The sequence below is a fragment of the Dipodomys spectabilis genome, unplaced genomic scaffold (assembly GCF_019054845.1).
Source record: "Dipodomys spectabilis isolate Male_0828 unplaced genomic scaffold, ASM1905484v1 ptg000112l, whole genome shotgun sequence".
NCBI lineage: Eukaryota > Metazoa > Chordata > Mammalia > Rodentia > Heteromyidae > Dipodomys > Dipodomys spectabilis.
The window spans coordinates 4,083,865-4,100,876 of record NW_024870789.1 but is presented as its reverse complement, the minus strand read 5'-3'; positions in this window follow the sequence as shown (position 1 = coordinate 4,100,876).

The following is a 17,012-nucleotide window of genomic DNA, read 5'->3' as shown; positions in this document are numbered from 1 at the left end:
AACCTGGTTTAAGATTCTTTATCATAATTGTATTCTCTCGTGATCTGGGAAAGTCTGGGCCCTGTGTCTCTCAGGCCCAAATCTGTGGCTTCAGGTGGGAGCTCATGTCAGTGCAAAACCACCACCTCCACCTAAGAGGAAGAGGAGAGAGGGAGCCAGGGGTGTCAGTGGCTCACGCCTGTAATCCTAGCTAATCAGGAAGCTGAGATCTGAGGATCTTGGTTGGGTGTCAGTATGGCCAGATATATACATGACACTCTTATCACCATTTAACCAGCAAAAAAGCAGGAACTGGAAGCATGGCTCAAGTGGTAGAACACTAGCTGTGAATGAAAAAGCCAAGCAAGAGAGGAAGCCCTCAAGTCCAAGCGCCAGTGCTGGCACGCATACATACATACACAGACAGAGACAAAAGCCAGAGATGGGAAGAGGAGGGGCCTGGGGTCCCACAATTCCATTCTAGGGAATGCCCGCAGTGACCTAAACACCTCCTAGCAGGATCCACCTGTTAAAGGTTCCATGCCCTTAACACGCTAGCCTCTAGGGCCTTCCCAGCCAAATGATTTCAATGACTGCTGGGTGAAAGCATTTGTCTCCCTGCCTGGAGTGGAGGCTTGGGGTGCTGAGGAAGGGGAAGGGTAGGAGGCACACTTACCTGGCGTCCACTGCCACACTGAGGCTGGTGCTGGGGAAGCCGGAGGGGGTGGTGGAATGCTCTGGTGGAAAGGCCTGCAGTCCCCATGCTCTACCAGAACCAGGGCGTCGCGGCCTCTTGTATTTCATTAAAATTAAAATTTCATCCAGTTCCTAAATTGTGCTGGTTAAAAATTTAAACTCGATGTACAATATTATCACTGTGTCATAAAAATGTGTCAGTCTTTACAAGAAATAGAAACATCCCCCTCCCCTCCACCACCCTGGTGAAGAACTCTGCAACTGTCCCTTTAATTAGACACTCATTAATACATCTATCTTGTTCTCAAATCTCCACACACTTGGTACAGTAGTTCATTAGCACAGGAAGAGGCAATTTAGATTTCCTTAGATAATAGCATCTGTCGCTAATCAAATTATGAAAAGATGTGCAAATGCACCCGGAGCTGGGGAGCTGGTGTTGGATGAGGTTGTGGCTGGCTGGACCTGTGAATCTCCCAATGCTCCAGGCAGGCCTCATCTAACTATCTTGCGTTTCTTCCCTATGAAAACATTTTAGTCGTACTGGGATTTGAACTCATGGCCATGTGCTTGTGTGAGTGCAATACTCCTGAGCCATACCTACACCTCCAGTTTCCACTGGTCATTTTTTTCTAGACAGGGTCTCTCTTCTGACCTGGCACTTGCCTGGGACCCAGTCCACCTACCTCAGGCTTCCTGTGATCACTGGAAGACAGGTATGAGCCGTCACAGCCAGCTGTCCTCTGTGGAGATGGAGTCTTGCAGACTTTTCTGTCCTCGCTGGCCTGGGACCTTGATCCCTCTGGCCTTAGCCGCTTACATAGCTTGAAATCTTAGCTTTATGCTCTGATGCTAGCTCTGTGTGGAGAAGGGAGTCTTGTGACCTCTTCTGCTTGGGCTGGCCTCAAATGGCCATCCTCCCAATCTGAGCTTCCCAAGTAGTTAGAAATAATAGACACAAGCCACTGATAGCCAGTTATCGTTTTTTTCCCCCCCTAAAGTTCAAAAGGTCATAACCCCTTGGGGTTACGATTTCAGCTGTCCATCTAGTTGATCAGAGTCATCCCTTGCATCATCCACCCATCCTGCCTGTTCCCTCCTGTCACATTTCCCACGTCCCTGCTCAAAGCTAGGGTTCTAGCTTTGTTTGTCCCCATTCCTGTTTTTCTTTTTTTTTTTTTTTTTTTTTATTGTAAAGCTACTATACAGAGGGTCACAGTTACATGAGTGAGGTTATGAGTACACTTCCTCTTGAACATTGTTACCCCCTCCATTGTTTTCCCCCTACCATCCCCTCCCTCCCTCCCTTCCCCGAGGTTCTTTTTTTTTTTTTTTTTGATTGTGATTAAATGATTACATAATTTCAAAGTCACAAGTTCATTCTAACTTCCCTGGAGCAAATTGTCTACCACAGTCTGTAATATATAACAGTGTTCACATGTTATATACCATATTTGTGATCAGCAGCATGAGGATATTTAGTAGTGGTTCAACCAGATGAGCGGGAGTTCTTTGTTTCTTAAGTCCTGTTAGTTTTGTCGTATCACTAACCTTTTGAATTTAGCATCCACTTATGAGGGAGACCATGTACCGTTTGTCTCTTCGTTCTTGGCTTACCTCGCTCAACATGATTCCTTCTAGCTCCATCCATTTCCCTGCAAATGCCATTATTTTGTCATTTCTAATGGCTGCATAGTATTCCATTGTGTATAGATACCACAATTTTTGGATCCATTCATCTGTGGTGGGGCACCTAGGTTGTTTCCATATCCTAGCTATTGCGAACAGTGCTGCAATAAACATGGAGGTGCACGTGTCCTTGTATATTGGTTCCTGTTGTTCAGGGTAGATGCCTAGAAGTGGTATGACTGGGTCGTAAGGGAGGTCAATCTTTAGCTTTCTAAGGACCCTCCAGACTGCTTTCCAAAGTGGTTGTATAAGTGTACATTCCCACCAGCAGTGTAATAGGGTTCCTCTTTCTCCACATCCCCTCCAGCATTTGTCGTTGGCTGATTTGTGGATGTGGGACATTCTGACTGGGGTAAGGTGGTATCTCAGGGTTGTCTTTATTTGCATTTCCTTCACCACCAGGGATGATGAACATTTCCTCATGTGTTTCTTTGCCATTTTTATTTCTTCATTTGAGAAGTCCCTCTTTAGTTCCCTTGCCCATTTAGTAATTGGTTTGTTAGGTTTGGGAGGGATTAGTTTCTTGAGTTCCCTGTATATACAGGATGTTAACCCCTTGTCTGATATATCGCTGGTAAATATTTTTTCCCAATTAGTTGGTTGTCTTTCTAGCTTAGTTGCGATAGATTTAGCTGTGCAGAAGCTTTTTATTTTAAGGTAGTCCCATTTGTCGAGTCTCTCTCCAACTTGTTGTGACCCTGGGACTCTGTTCAGGAAGTTCCTTCCTGTGCCTATTAGTTCAAGTGTCTCTCCTACTCTGTCCTGCAGTAGTTTCAGAGATTCAGGTTTAATGTTAAGGTCTTTAATCCATTTTGAGTTGATGTTGGTGCATGGTGATAGGCTGGGGTCCACTTTTAGTTTTCTGCATGTGGCTGCCCAGTTTTCCCAGCACCAGCGGTTGAAGAGGCTGTGTTTCTTCCATTGTATGTCTTTGGCTCCTTTGTCGAATATCAGCTGGCTGTAGGCCTGTGGATTTATATCTGGATCTTCTATTCTGTTCCATTGGTCTTCGGGTCTGTTTTTGTGCCAGTACCATGCTGTCTTTGTGATTATAGCTCTGTAGTAGAGTTTGAAGTTCGGCATGGATAGCCCTCCCATATTGTCTTTATCCCCTAGAATTGTTTTGGCTATTCTAGGTCTTTTGTTGTTCCATATAAATTTTTGGACTGTTTTCTGTATTTCAGTGATGTACGTCATTGGGATTTTAATAGGAATTGCATTGAATTTGTATATTAGTTTTGGAAGTATCACCATCTTTACTATATTAAGTCGGCCTATCCAGGAGCATGGGAGGTCTTTCCATTTCCTAGTGTCTTCTGCAATTTCTTTCTTTAACTTTTTATAGTTCTCATTAAATAGTTCTTTCACATCTTTGGTTAGGTTAATTCCTAAATATTTTATTTTTTGGGAGGTTATTGTGAATGGGGTTGCTCCCTTTATTTCCCTCTCTTCCTGTGCGTTATCAGTGTATAGGAAGGCAACTGATTTTTGTGGGTTTATTTTGTATCCTGCTATTTTGCCGAAGTGACTTATGATTTCTAAAAGTTTGGGGATGGAGTTTTTGGGATCGTGGAGGTATAGTATCATGTCGTCTGCAAAAAGGGATAGTTTCACTTCTTCTTTCCCTATGCGGATCCCTTTAATGTCTTTTTCTTGCCTTATTGCCCTGGCTAAGGGTTCTAGGACTATGTTGAAGAGGAGTGGAGATAGTGGACATCCTTGCCTTGTTCCTGTTTTTAGGAGGATTGGTTGTAGCTTTTCCCCATTAAGTATAATATTGGCTATTGGTCTGTCATAAATGGCTTTTATTGTTTTTAGAAATGTTCCTTCTATTCCTATTTTCTCCAGAGCTTTTAGCATGAATGAATGTTGAATTTTATCAAAGGCCTTTTCTGCATCTGTGGCGATAATCATGTGATTCTTGACCTTGGCTCTGTTGATATGCTGGATTACATTTATTGACTTACGTATGTTAAACCATCCCTGTGTCTCTGGGATGAAGCCTACCTGATCATAGTGTATTATTTTTTTTATGTGTTTCTGGATTCTGTTAGCTAGAATCTTGTTAAGGATCTTTGCATCTGTGTTCATCAAGGAGATTGGCCTGTAATTCTCCTTTTTGGTTGGGTCTTTGCCTGGTTTGGGGATGAGTGTGATATTGGCTTCGTAGAATGAGTTTGGGATAGCTCCCTCTTTCTCTGTTTCTCTGAAGAGCTTGAGGAGTATGGGTATTAGTTCTTCTTTAAAGGTCTTATAGAATTCTGCTGTGAATCCATCTGGTCCTGGGCTTTTTTTTGTTGGAAGACTTTTGATAGCTTCCTGTATCTCATTATAGGATATTGGCTTATTTAATTGGTTAACTTCTTCTTTGCTCAGTTTGGGTAACTTGTATTTCTCTAAAAATGCATCCATTTCCGCCAGATTTTCTTCCTTTAGAGAGTATAGCTTTTGAAAGTAGTCTGTTAGAATTGTTTGGATATCTTGGGTACGTGTTGTGATGTTTCCTGTGGCATCCCTAATCCTATTAATATGGGTTTCCTCTCTTCTTTTTTTAATTAATCTTGCCAACGGGCCATCAATTTTGTTTATTTTTTCAAAGAACCAGCTTTTTGTTTGGTTTATTTTGGTTATGGTTTTCTGATTTTCTAATTGGTTAATCTCTGCTCTCAATTTGGTTATCTGGCTTCGTCTAGTAGCTTTAGGTCCCATTTTTTCTTGTTTTTCTAGCTGTTTTAGTTGCAACATGAGATTATTTACTTGGTCTGTCTCCATTCTCTTGATGTGGGCACTGAGGGCAATAAATTTGCCCCTCAGGACTGCTTTTGCTGTGTCCCACAAGTTTCTTTGTGAGGTGTTTTCATTTTCATTGAGTTCTAGGAAATGCTTTATTTCTTCTCTGATCTCTTCTGTTACCCAGGCCTTGTTAAGGAGTGTGCTGTTCAATTTCCATGTATTAGAGAAATTTCTGCGGTATGCTTTGTTATTGAGAGCTAGCTTGATTCCACTGTGGTCAGATAGGATACAGGGGATTATGTCGATCCCTTTGTATTTGCTTAAGTTCCTTGAATGAACTATGATATGGTCTATTTTGGAGAAAGTTCCATGAGCTGCTGAGAAGAATGTGTACTGTGTTGTTTTAGGGTGAAATACTCGGTAGATGTCAGTTAATTCCGCTTGAAGTATGGCCTCACTTAATTCGGTAGCTTCTTTGCCAATCCTCTGGTTGGTAGACCTGTCCTTTGGTGAGAGTGGCGTGTTAAAGTCTCCTAGTATTATCGTATTGGGATCTATTTTATTCTGTAAGTTTGAGAGCATTTGTTTAACATATCTGGGTGCACCGATATTTGGGGCATATAAGTTGATGATGGTTATATCCTCCTCTTGGATTGTTCCCTTTATTAATATGTAATGTCCGTCCTTGTCTTTCTGTACTGATTTTAATGAAAAGTTTATTTTGTCAGATATCAGGATAGCTACACCTGCTTTCTTATTGGGGGAATTTGATTGGTAGATCCTTTTCCACCCCTTCACTCTGAGTTTGTTTGTATGTTTGGCTGAGAGGTGGGTCTCCTGAAGGCAACAGATGGATGGGTCTTGTTTTCTGATCCAGTCCTCAGTTCGTTTTCTTTTAATTGGCGAATTCAGCCCATTTATATTAAGAGAAAGTATAGAGAGATGCATTGTTGTCCCTGCCATTCCGTTTTCCTAAGTTTTTCTTCTTTCCTTTCCTCCTGTGCTTGCTCAGTTAGACTTTGAGTAATGCCTGTTTGGGGCAGGTCCCAGTTCCTGGTTGCTTTCTTCAGGTTGTGTCCCCCCTCTTAGAATTCTTTGTAATGCTGGCTTAATGTTTATGTATTCATTTAGTTTTTCTTTGCTATTAAAAGTTTTCAGTTCTCCATCGAATGTGAATGCTAGCTTTGCCGGGTATATCAGTCTGGGTTGGCAGTTATTGGCTCTCAGGGCTCGTATGGTGCTTTCCCAGGCTTTTCTTGCATTCATTGTTTGTGTGGAGAGATCTGCAGTGATTCTAATTTTTTTCCCGTTGTAGTATAGCTCCTTCTTCATTTTTGCTGCATGCAGGATTGTTTCCTTATTATTCAGATCCATCATTGTTACTATTATGTGCCTAGAAGTGTTTCTCCTGGGATCTTGCTTGTTGGGTGTTCGATAAGCTTTTGTGATGTAGTTAAGATGGTCGTTTTTGAGGTGGGGAAAATTTTCATTGACTATCTTGTTAAATAGGTGTTGCATTCCCTTGCTCTGGAATTCCTCACCTTCGTCCACTCCGATTATGCGAAGGTTAAATTTTTTAGCATTATCTGCTTGCTCTTGAATTTCCCTTTGGTTTAATTTGAGTGATTTTTCCATATCTGTCACTTTTTGGTCCAGTTGGTGTATTCTGTCTTCTGTATCTGACACTCTACCTTCCATTTCATTCACTCTGTTGACCGTGGCTTCTATTGTGGTTTGCATGATGGAAATGGATCCCTTTATGGATTCAATGTTGGTTCTCAGAGTACTGATCTCACCTCTCAATGAGGTGATATCAGTATGCATTACCTCTAATTTGGCGTTTATCTCACTTCTTACTGAGGTTTGTGCAGCTTCTATTTTTGCATCCAATTTTTGTTTGATATCCTGTATATCTTTTGATAGTTCATCCTTGTGCTCTTTCAATTTCTGATCCATTTCTCGCTTTATTTCTTGAGTCATTGCCTCCAGCAACCCTTGGATGTAGTTTTTGTCTTCCATTCCTGCTTTGCTCCCACTGGGGCTCTCCCCTGCGTGGCTGCTGGCTTTTGAGGTGAGCTTGCTGTCCTGGGTAGTGGTAAACCTTGTGATTTTTCTCTGTGATTTTCGCATGGGGGTTCAGGAGACTGCTCTTCAATCTTGTTTTGGTGTGTCTGTCTTTGCTTGGTTGCTGATTCTCTATTGGTAGAGAGAGTCTGTGTCTGATCTGGATTCTGTTGGGAGCCTATTTCCAGCTGCTATTCACTTAGGATTCTCAGCTCTCTGCTGTAGCAATTCCCGCCTTTGGAAGGGTTGAGCAGCCTAGACTGCTTGTGTTTGCTCCTGCGGGTGCTCTTGGGAAGATCAGATGCTCTGGATGCACTCTCCCAAATACTGGAGTCTGCTATGGGCTCCTGATGTGTTTTTGTTTGTTTTGGGCTGGTTGTGGGCTTGAACTCTAGGTTTGGGTGCTGTCCCTCAGCTCTTCAGCTCAGGGCTGGCACCCTACCATTTGAGCCACAGCCCCACTTCTGACCCTTTTTGCTTTGTTCAGGCGCCGGTCCCCTGGCCTGGTTCCGGCCCCAGCCTGGAGCGCGCTCGTTAGGCCTGTGCTAATGTGTATACCACCTTGGTTATGCAGCCTGGAGGACACAGATCAAATTTCTTCTACTGTTGGTAGTCTTGACCCAGGGGCACTGTTCCTGGCTTGAGCATTTAAGCTCCCTTCCCGGGGCGCTCTTGCTCTGGCCTGGCCAGCAGAGTGTGCTCCACCGGCTGGTGGGGCTCTCGAACAGTTCCCAGTTTTAGTGGGTCCTGTGGTCCGGGTGTTGGGGTAGGGAGTCTAGGTCAGGGTCTGGGGATTCCCTCCAGCTCTGGTCTCCCTTGATGGATTCCCTGTCCCCTGATGGGTACTCACCCTGTAGGTCGTCAGTTGTTGTTGCAGTCCGAGTTCAGTTGGGGTGGTTGCGGGCTGGGTTGGGCGGCCCCCCGCCGGGTCGTTGCGATCGCGACAGGTCCCTTTGTGGCGCTGCTGGTGCCGGGCGGCTTTGGCGGGATGGAGCCTCTCCGCTCCGGTGGAGAGTGATGGGTGGGGTGGGATCCTCCTGGAGACTCCCGGCTGGTAGGTTTCTCTGTTCCTGGCGATCCGCTGTTCTGCAATCTGGTACCTGGTGATCTGCAAGCAGCCCCCTGTGTCTCTGTGGCTCCGGCAGCCCCTGCCGGGCCGGCTGGCGGCGGCTTGGCGCACTGCCGCGCGGCCAGTAAAGGTTGGGGGAGGGGTCTTCGCTCTTCTCTGTTCTGAAATTCTTCTTTTCCTCTCTTTCTTTTTTTGTTATTTTCCACCTCTGGTTTTTCTCTGAGTGTTCGTCTTTTTGTTGTTGTCGGTCTCTTGGGGAGATTAAAGGTTGGAACTCGAACTCTCTTTTTGGTTGGAGAGAGCTGTGGCGTTTCCCTACTGCCCCGTCGCCATCTTCCCACTCTCCCCATTCCTGTTTTTCATTCCCTCAGCCACCTCCTCCCGCCAGCCCCTTCCCTTGCAATCTGGTTTCAGCTTCCTAACATGGCATTTTGTCAAACTATTAATTGTTCAAAAGGTTTGCTCTGGGGATTTTCACTCTAACCCATAATAAACTACAGTCAACTAAAATGAGTATGTAAGAGTATGCCTCTGTGAGTGATGATATGGGTGGTTGCATTTCAGGTCTAAGATCCAAATATGAGAGAATTTTTAAAATTAGTTCGAACACTTGTAGAAAGACAGAAGGTAGGAGAAGCCAGTGGGTGATGATTTTGGGTGGTCCTCCCCCTTACTTTATCCTCAGTGGGTGGTGGTTGGTGTCAATCTAATTGTGGGCAGGTCTTCCTACCTTAGCTCCTCCTCAGTGGGTGATGGTTGATGTCAGTCACATTGTGGGCAGGTCCTCCTCCTTAGTTTATCCTCAGTGGGTGGCTGTTAGTGTCAGTCACAAAGTGGGCAGGTCCTATCCCATGGCTCATCCTCAGTGGGTAACGGCTCCTGTCAGTCACATTCTGGTTGAGTCCTTCCCCCTGGTTAATCCTCAGTGGGTGACCGTTGGTGTCAGTCACATTGTGGGCGTGTCCTCCTGTTAGTTCATCTCAGGAAATCCATCACAAACACCCTAGAGCATGCTTTACTAACTTCCTAGGTGTCTCTCAGTCCCATCAAGTTGACAACCAAGATTCACCATCATATCAGACAGGTGCTGGTGCCTGGAGAGCACCAAGACTTTGGGTGCCAAAGATGAGATACTCAATACAGAAAGCAGGAGTGACGAGCTACCTGTTGCGAGGCCTTAGAGCAAGTGAGCAAAGAGACTTGGCCAAAAGAAAATTCCTACCCGGGTTTGGCAAGAGTAATCTCTGTGAATGCTGCAATACAGGCAATCTCCTGACTGCTGTGGGCTGAGGATAGAGTGGACGACACACAGGAGGACACATTCTGCAGGCATTTGTGGTGGCTGGGAAAAGGAGCAGAGAGGAGTCGAGCATCTCTAAAAGGTGTGAGCTGCGTCATAGTAACTGATAGCAACGGCTCCACAGGGAGGGAGGACGTTGCTGTGGGAGCGGAAGAAGCACAGGATGGGGTGTACCAGAGAGATACCTGTCTCAGAGTGGTTACAGAACGGATTTATCCAGTATGTAAAGAGGAAAAGCAGAGACTGGACGCTCACCGCAACCTGCCAGGCAGGCTGGGGGGTGCTGAGTTGTGTAGTTCGACGGCTTGTGTTCTCTCCCGTGAAACACGAAGGCAGATTACTCTGAAGCCGGGCCCTGAGAGAGTCTGGAGGCGGCGGGCTCTGGGAATGAAATGGGATGATGCATGTGGCAGAGGCCCAACCTGCGAGTTGCCCACTTGAATTTAAAGTGAGGCTGTCAACACAGTTGTGCGGTCATCTTCATCTCGTTCAGCTCCTGGAGCTGAAAGTTGAGTTGTTCATTCAGGAGACTGTGGTGGAAGGAGGGGAAAATAGGACTTGTGCATGGGTGGGGATGAGGGAATGATGAGGAAACAGCCCAACCTGGGCCATGTGGAGCAGGAGGGAGCCAGCACATCCAGGGTGCAACAGAAAAGAGGGAAATTCAACAGAGGACCCAGTGGTTCCAAAATGGGGGCATGAGAAGTGAGCAGCGCACAGTATGGTGACAGCTACCATGGCAACAGTTGCTGTGGTGATGGTTGCTGGGGTGATGGTTGCCTCTTGCAGGAAATCTTCTTGGCATCTGGGTGGTAACTCGAAGGCTTGTCATTGTCTTGTCCACGTACCGGAGCTGGTTGTAGATAAGGCAGGACAGAGGCCAGACCAGATGACTGGATGATGTGGGGGCCTCAGCTGGTCAGCTCTGAGTGATTGCCACAAAGAACAAGGGGGTAGAAATCAGAACAGGCTGAACTGGACACAATGAGGCAAACCTACAGGCCGCTCTCTGATCTAGAAAGGAAAGCCAAACATGCAAGGAAACGAGAAGGTGTGGAGGAACCAGACAGCTCAGGGGCTCAGCAGAGCCCAGTGCCTTGCTCGATTGCTCCCTGCAGGTATCTTGGCCCCTGGCTCACCAAGCACACAGGTGGTTTTCCAAAGCAGGTTGGTATCAGCATCCTGTAATGGAGAAGAAACTGGTGGGGCAGTGTCAGGTAGGGATCAGCCTGTGGGGGGGGGGTCAGCCTGAGAGGCAGGGCAGCACCAGGCTGAGGTCAGCCTGCGTGATCCTGGGGTGCAGTGTGGGAGGGTGGTGATTACGTCTTAGGGTTCTGGTGAGAAGCAGGCCCGTGCTCTCCACCAAGTCAATACTCCCACAGCAATGCAGCTATCGGGATAATCACACAGGGAGGAGACCCAGCTCTGCCATGAAATAAGAATGAATAACTTCGACAAATCAAGAGAAGAACGCTGGTGCATGAGATGCACAAGAAGAGCGCCTTTCCGATCTTATGTTAGCCAGCCTGAGAGTGACCTGGTGAGCCCATTCCAGTGCCAGGTCTTGGCTTGCTGACTGTGGTTTAGTGGGGGACCCCAGGGACAATGTGCACCCTGTCACACTTCATGTTCTGTTTTATTTACTTGACTGACTGATTCTGGAGGTTAAACCTGGAGCCTTCCCAGCCCTGGACCACATTTTGGGGCAGCACTGGCACTGGCAGGAAGGTGGGAGAGCACATTTTCAGTCAAAGGGCACAAGATGGGCGAGGATGGGGGAGGCAGTGACAGGTCATTCCTCCCCTGCTCCTATAGCAAAGGAATCATCCTGTAGGAACCGTGGGGCGCGCCTGGGTAGGGAGGGCCGGCCCAGGATGGTGTCCCCGCAGCAATTGTCTCTGGGGAAGGTGTGACGGAGCAAGGGTGATGTTTCAGGAAAATGATTTTGGCAGCCACCTGCAGCAAAGACTGGAACCATCATGAGAGTCTGTCATTACTTGTGGGAAATGAGAGGATTACAAAAACGCAAGGTGTGTGCGTGGGGGGCGGGTGGGAAGCATGGAAATAAGGTTGGATCTGGGAAATGAGGAAAAAGAACAAGACAGAACAGAATGACAGTTCCACCTTGAGAAGAGCACTTGGAAAAGCCTGTGATGATGCTGACACGGTGACCTTCCGAGTCTTCCCTTCGGGACAGGATTACAGAAGGAAATCGCCAGACACAAATCTTGTTCTCTTTGAGCATGAAATGAAGTCTGATTGATTCTTACTTTGAGAAGGAGAACCAGAGACAAGCATGGGGAAAAGATGTTAATTTGCAAAAGAATTTCTAGCTTATCAAATAAAAACATAACAGTTATTGAAAGTCAAACCCCATAAATTACCAATTTTAACAGGGTGTTTGTGGTGGAGAAATGAATTTGTTACAGAAGACTCACAGGGCCCAGTACTATGACGTGTCCTTAGACACGAGAAAACCAGAGCATAGATTCTTTCCTTTGCATTCTGGAACATTCTGGAAGAGTATGGAGCAACCTCACTGGTTTGGGCTCCAGCATCTCCAGGGATAGGGGTGCCTTGGGCTGGAGATACCCCACAGTCACCACCCAAAGTGCACGGCTCCCTTCCAAACACATGCTTTTATCCAGAGCCGGACAGGACTATCAGGGACTACACAGGCCCTCTGCTTCTCCATTCTGCCCCTGCTTCTCCCTTCTCTCCTCTGCTTCTCCCTTCTCCCCTCTGCTTCTCCCTTCTCCTCTGCTCCTTATTCTCCCTTTTCATATGGTCCCCTCCAACCTTTTCCTTCCTCTAACCTTCTTTGCTCTCAAAGCAAAAATCCCTCATTCTTTGAGGCTATCATGGGATGAAGATAGCTTTCGATATAAAATGCGTAACACAGAAAGTGTCAGGGAAGTTTCCCATCCCAGGTACTGCTGCGGGAAATGTGATGAGTGCTCGGGGACTTTTTAACCTGGGCACTGGCAGTCAGTCTGCAGCGATGGCTGTCATTCATAAGGCTGCAGCCGAAGGGGGCATGTCTCCATCCACCAGCGAGAGACTCAGCACTCAGCTTGGTCATTGGCCAGGGAACGGATCTCCCACCTCCCTCTCCTCTGAAGAATTCTTCTCCCCAACAGGACAATCATTTTCTCATCTCCACTCTGGAAGGCCTGCCTTTTATGAGATCCTTGAGGCTCGAAGCAGCCATCTACCATCCAAACAGCCACACTCCTGTCTCCAGCAGAGGGTCTCCAACCCCTTTTCAAATAAGCGTTATTATAGCCATTTTATAAAAGCCAGACCAAGACAGCTCCCTGGCGCCTCTTTTGAGTGGCTTGATATGGCAGCTTTAGTTGGCCCCATGCAGAAATCTCTCTTCCTGTCTTCTTCTCTCATGAAGGAAGCTGAGGTGCTCCAGGACCTGGAAGCCATAGCCACAGGGAGGGCAAAGCCTCCCAGAGATATGATAATCATATGCTAATCCCCAGATCCGTGGGTGTTTCCTTTGACCTGCAAGGAGTCTGAAGAGATGAATTAACTGGGGATTTTGAGGTGGAGTGATGTTGTCTGGGTGGGCCTGACATGCGAAAGAAGTGCAGGTGATGTGGTCTTCCGTGGGTATCCACTGAAACTGACTGAGAGCTTCACTGGAGATTGGGCAGAGACTGGAATGTGATGGCCACAAGCCAAGGCATGCTGGTGGCAACCAGGAACGGAGAGGCAGGAAGCAGCGGCTTGCCTGGCCAGTAGAGGGAGCACTGATAAACCCAGGGAGGCTGGTTTTGGACCAGTAGAGGGAGCACTGATAAACCCAGGGAGGCTGGTTTTGGACCAGTAGAGGGAGCACTGATAAACCCAGGGAGGCTGGTTTTGGAATCGTGGCTTCTGTGACTGTCAGAGAATGAGTGCACTGTTTGAAGATGGCAGAAGCTGGAGGACAGGGGGGTGACAATGCCCTTTGAAAAATGGGCGGCTCTGTGGAGAGGCAAAGAGATCCACTGCTTATCAGACAGACCACCTTCCGATGTGATTGTTATGGGCCTGGGTGCAGGGTTTTGCTTCTCTAGGTCATGTGAGTACCTCCTAGCCTCAGCCCCAATTCTTTGCAAAGTGACCTTCCCTCTCTCCCTCCCTTCCTTTTCTTTTTACATTATTTTATTTTTGATGATACTGGGGTTTGAACTCAGGGCCTCATGCTCTTTCTTCAGGCACCCATACCGCAGAGTCATAACCTTGGTCCTTTTGGCTGCAGTTGTTTTTCAAATGGAAATCTCATACTTTAATGCAAGGCCAGCATGGACCTTGATCCTCCTATTTGCACCTCCTGTGTAGCTAGGATGATAGGCACATAGCTTTTTATTAGTTGAAGCAGAGGCATGAACTTTTGTGCCTGGACATGTCTGGGGCTGCGGTCCTCCCAATTTTAGCATCTTGAGCAGTTAGGATTACAGGCATGAGCTACCATTCCTGGCTGAGTATTTATTTTTGATGACTCTGTTGTACTCATTCTCTGGATGCCCATCATTGGTGTATAGTAATTGTGCCAGGGCTGGTGATACAGCTCAGGTATAGAACACCTGCCTAGCCTGCACAAGAACCCTGGATGCAAAGCTTGGCAACACACACACACACACACACACATACACACACACACACACACACACACACACACACACACACACACACACACACAGGCTGCTAACTACCCTATTCCCATCATTAAACATTACCTTACCTATGTATTGAACGATCACACTCTACCCCAGGAATACGTACAATTATTATGTGTCAACTGAAAATAATATTACAGCTAGGTGATAGATAATAGATGATAGATAATAGAGAGATACGGCTCTCACAACTATGGTGTCGTGAGCTGTTCCAGAGGACTCTGCAGACTCCGTGTGTCCTTCCCAGGACTCTTCCAGCCCAGCTCACCAGCCTGAGCCCCGACCTTGGCAATGCTCAGGGGAGCGGGGATCAAAGGCGTGGGAGTGCTTCTCCGCCACTTCAATCAGGAGCGCAGCAATTAAAATATGAATTAATGTAAGAGGGAACATGCAGCTGGAGACGCAGCGGCCCTCACCTTGGGCCTGCCCTCTGCCCAGGGACGCCGCACCCCTGATTAAAGCACTTTCATGTCATTACAAACCTTCTCTCTCTCTCTGGAGTTAAGAACTCATCGTCACGCAGACGCTCTGCACAGCCTCTGTAGGACATCTATCTCAGACTGTTTCTGCTTCCTTGCTTCTATTGGGCATCAAGTCCTGGCTGCCTGGTGACATTGGGGCAGGGATGGACAGAGCTCTGACCCCAGGCAGGCATGCCTTCCCAGCATCCCACTTTCCGTTAACCCTTCTAGTTTTCCTATAGTGTCTTTGAGAGGCAGCTGGAGTGTTTTCTTCCAATGTGGTCCTCAGGGAACTGGGCTGCTCTCTCTGGGGACAGGCTCTGGGTGTGTGTGGGGTGAGTCTGCAATCCTATGGGATGGAAGGCAAGTGAGGGAGGATCTCTTGAGAACAATTTGTTTTCTGTGCTACTGGGATTTGAACTCGGGGCCTTTCTCTTGCTAGGCAGACACTCTACCATTTGAGCCAAGCCTCCAACCCATTTTGCTTCAGCTACTTCCTGCAAAGCTGGGTTTTCTGAAATGGAGTCTGGCTAACTTTCTGCTTGGGCTGGCCTTGAGCCATGATCCTCCTGACCCCCACCTCCTAAGTAGCTGGAACCATAGGCTTGAGCTGCAACACCCTGCCTCTTGTTAAATGTTGAGGCCCTTGACACTCCAAACCAGTCATTCATTCATGCGGCAATCCTGGGTTTGCTCTCTGAGCAAACCTTACATCCGACTTTGCTTTTTCTTCTATTTGGCCATACGTTTGTCTATCTCGGGTTTTGCAGCTTGGAATTTGAGATGATGCACTTAGGAACACTAAGTTACATGCAAGCAACCCTCCCCCTCCCCCCCCCCCCCCCCCCCCCAGCCCCTGGAAATTGCTGAAGAAGAGCAGCTGCCTGGACTGAGAGACCATTGCCTCTCTTTTCATCTCCTTAACGCTCTCACACTCCTCCCAGTCAGATTTGGCCTCCTAGGCAGTCAAAGCCAGTGGTAGTAATGGCAGGTAGGGCGGAGCTGGGAGGGGGGCAGGCCCCCACCCCCACCCCGGAGGCCTTGCCCTCCACCCACCATCTTCCTGCCGCTTCCACGCTGACCTGGCCATCTCTGGATGCTCCTCTTCAGATGATGGGCACTTGGGTCTGAGGACTCCCGGGATCAGAGATGAGAGTCTCTGAATCCAGGACCTCTTAAGAAAGGGCCGAAGCTTCACATTCACACGCAGAAGCTGCAAAGGGCAGTGCTCGTCCTGTCTTACAAGACGTGTCATCCAAACAGCACAAAGAGACCTGGCGGTTCTAAATGTCAGACTATCTCCCCGCAGCCCGCTGCCTCAGACAAAAGCCGAGCAAGGGGCCGCCACACTTCCTCCCGCTTCCTTTCCATTCCAAGTGGTAGCTACCACGTGAGGACACACTGACCACTGTCACGTACCCTCTGTGGGGTCATGTGACAGGCTGGCCACTGTCACAGCACCTCTTTGGGGTCATGTGACATGCTGATCACTGACCTACCCTGTGTTGTGGTGATGTGACAGGCTGACTACTGCCCACACCCTCTGTGGAGTCATATGACACACTGATCACTGTCACAACACCTGTGTGGGGTCATGTGTCAGGCTCCTGCTGACCGCTGCCACCCCAGTGTCCCCTCTTACGTAGCATTATGTTGAAGGAAGAATCATGGGTCTCTTGACTTTTCCAAGTTAAAGCCCAGGCCCCAGAGGAACCCACTGGGCTCAGTGCCGTAGGCCTCCAGGGCAAAAAGAAATAAATCATTTAGACAGAAGGTGCTAGAAGACATCCTAAGTGGGCTGGGAAGGGACCTCCCGTTAGCACTAAGAAGGAGTCAAGCATGCAACGTTCCCACAGGTGTGGCCACCTGAGGAAGGAGGTCAGGACAGGGTTCAAGAGGCCCCTTCCGAAAGGGCTTCCTCCTACCCTTCAGGCCCACCACAGCCTGCAGGTGAGGGGCCAGGAGCCCCTACATAGCGCTCGGCTCAGTACTCCAGGGATGGGGCCTCCCCTCTCCTTCTACTATGTTCCCCATGCCATGGGGTAGGGTGGTTGCCAGAGCAAGCCTGACCTGATTCCGTGTCCAGCTTCTTGAAGTGCAGCATCGGTCCTGAGTCCCTCACCAAAGCTGGGCTGCTGTCTGACGCTGGCCTCAGACCCCTAAAGCCCCAGGACTGAGTTGCCCAGCCAGGGGGCTGCATGATGGCCATCCCAAGAGCGGCGTGAAGGTGAGCTCTCGTGGTCTAGCTGAGCGTGCGCATTAGAGGTGGTCCCTGCCCCAGTTATACATGCAGGCTCCTGCCCATGAGCCATGATTCCTTCCCAACATATGACGTTCTTGTCTGGGAT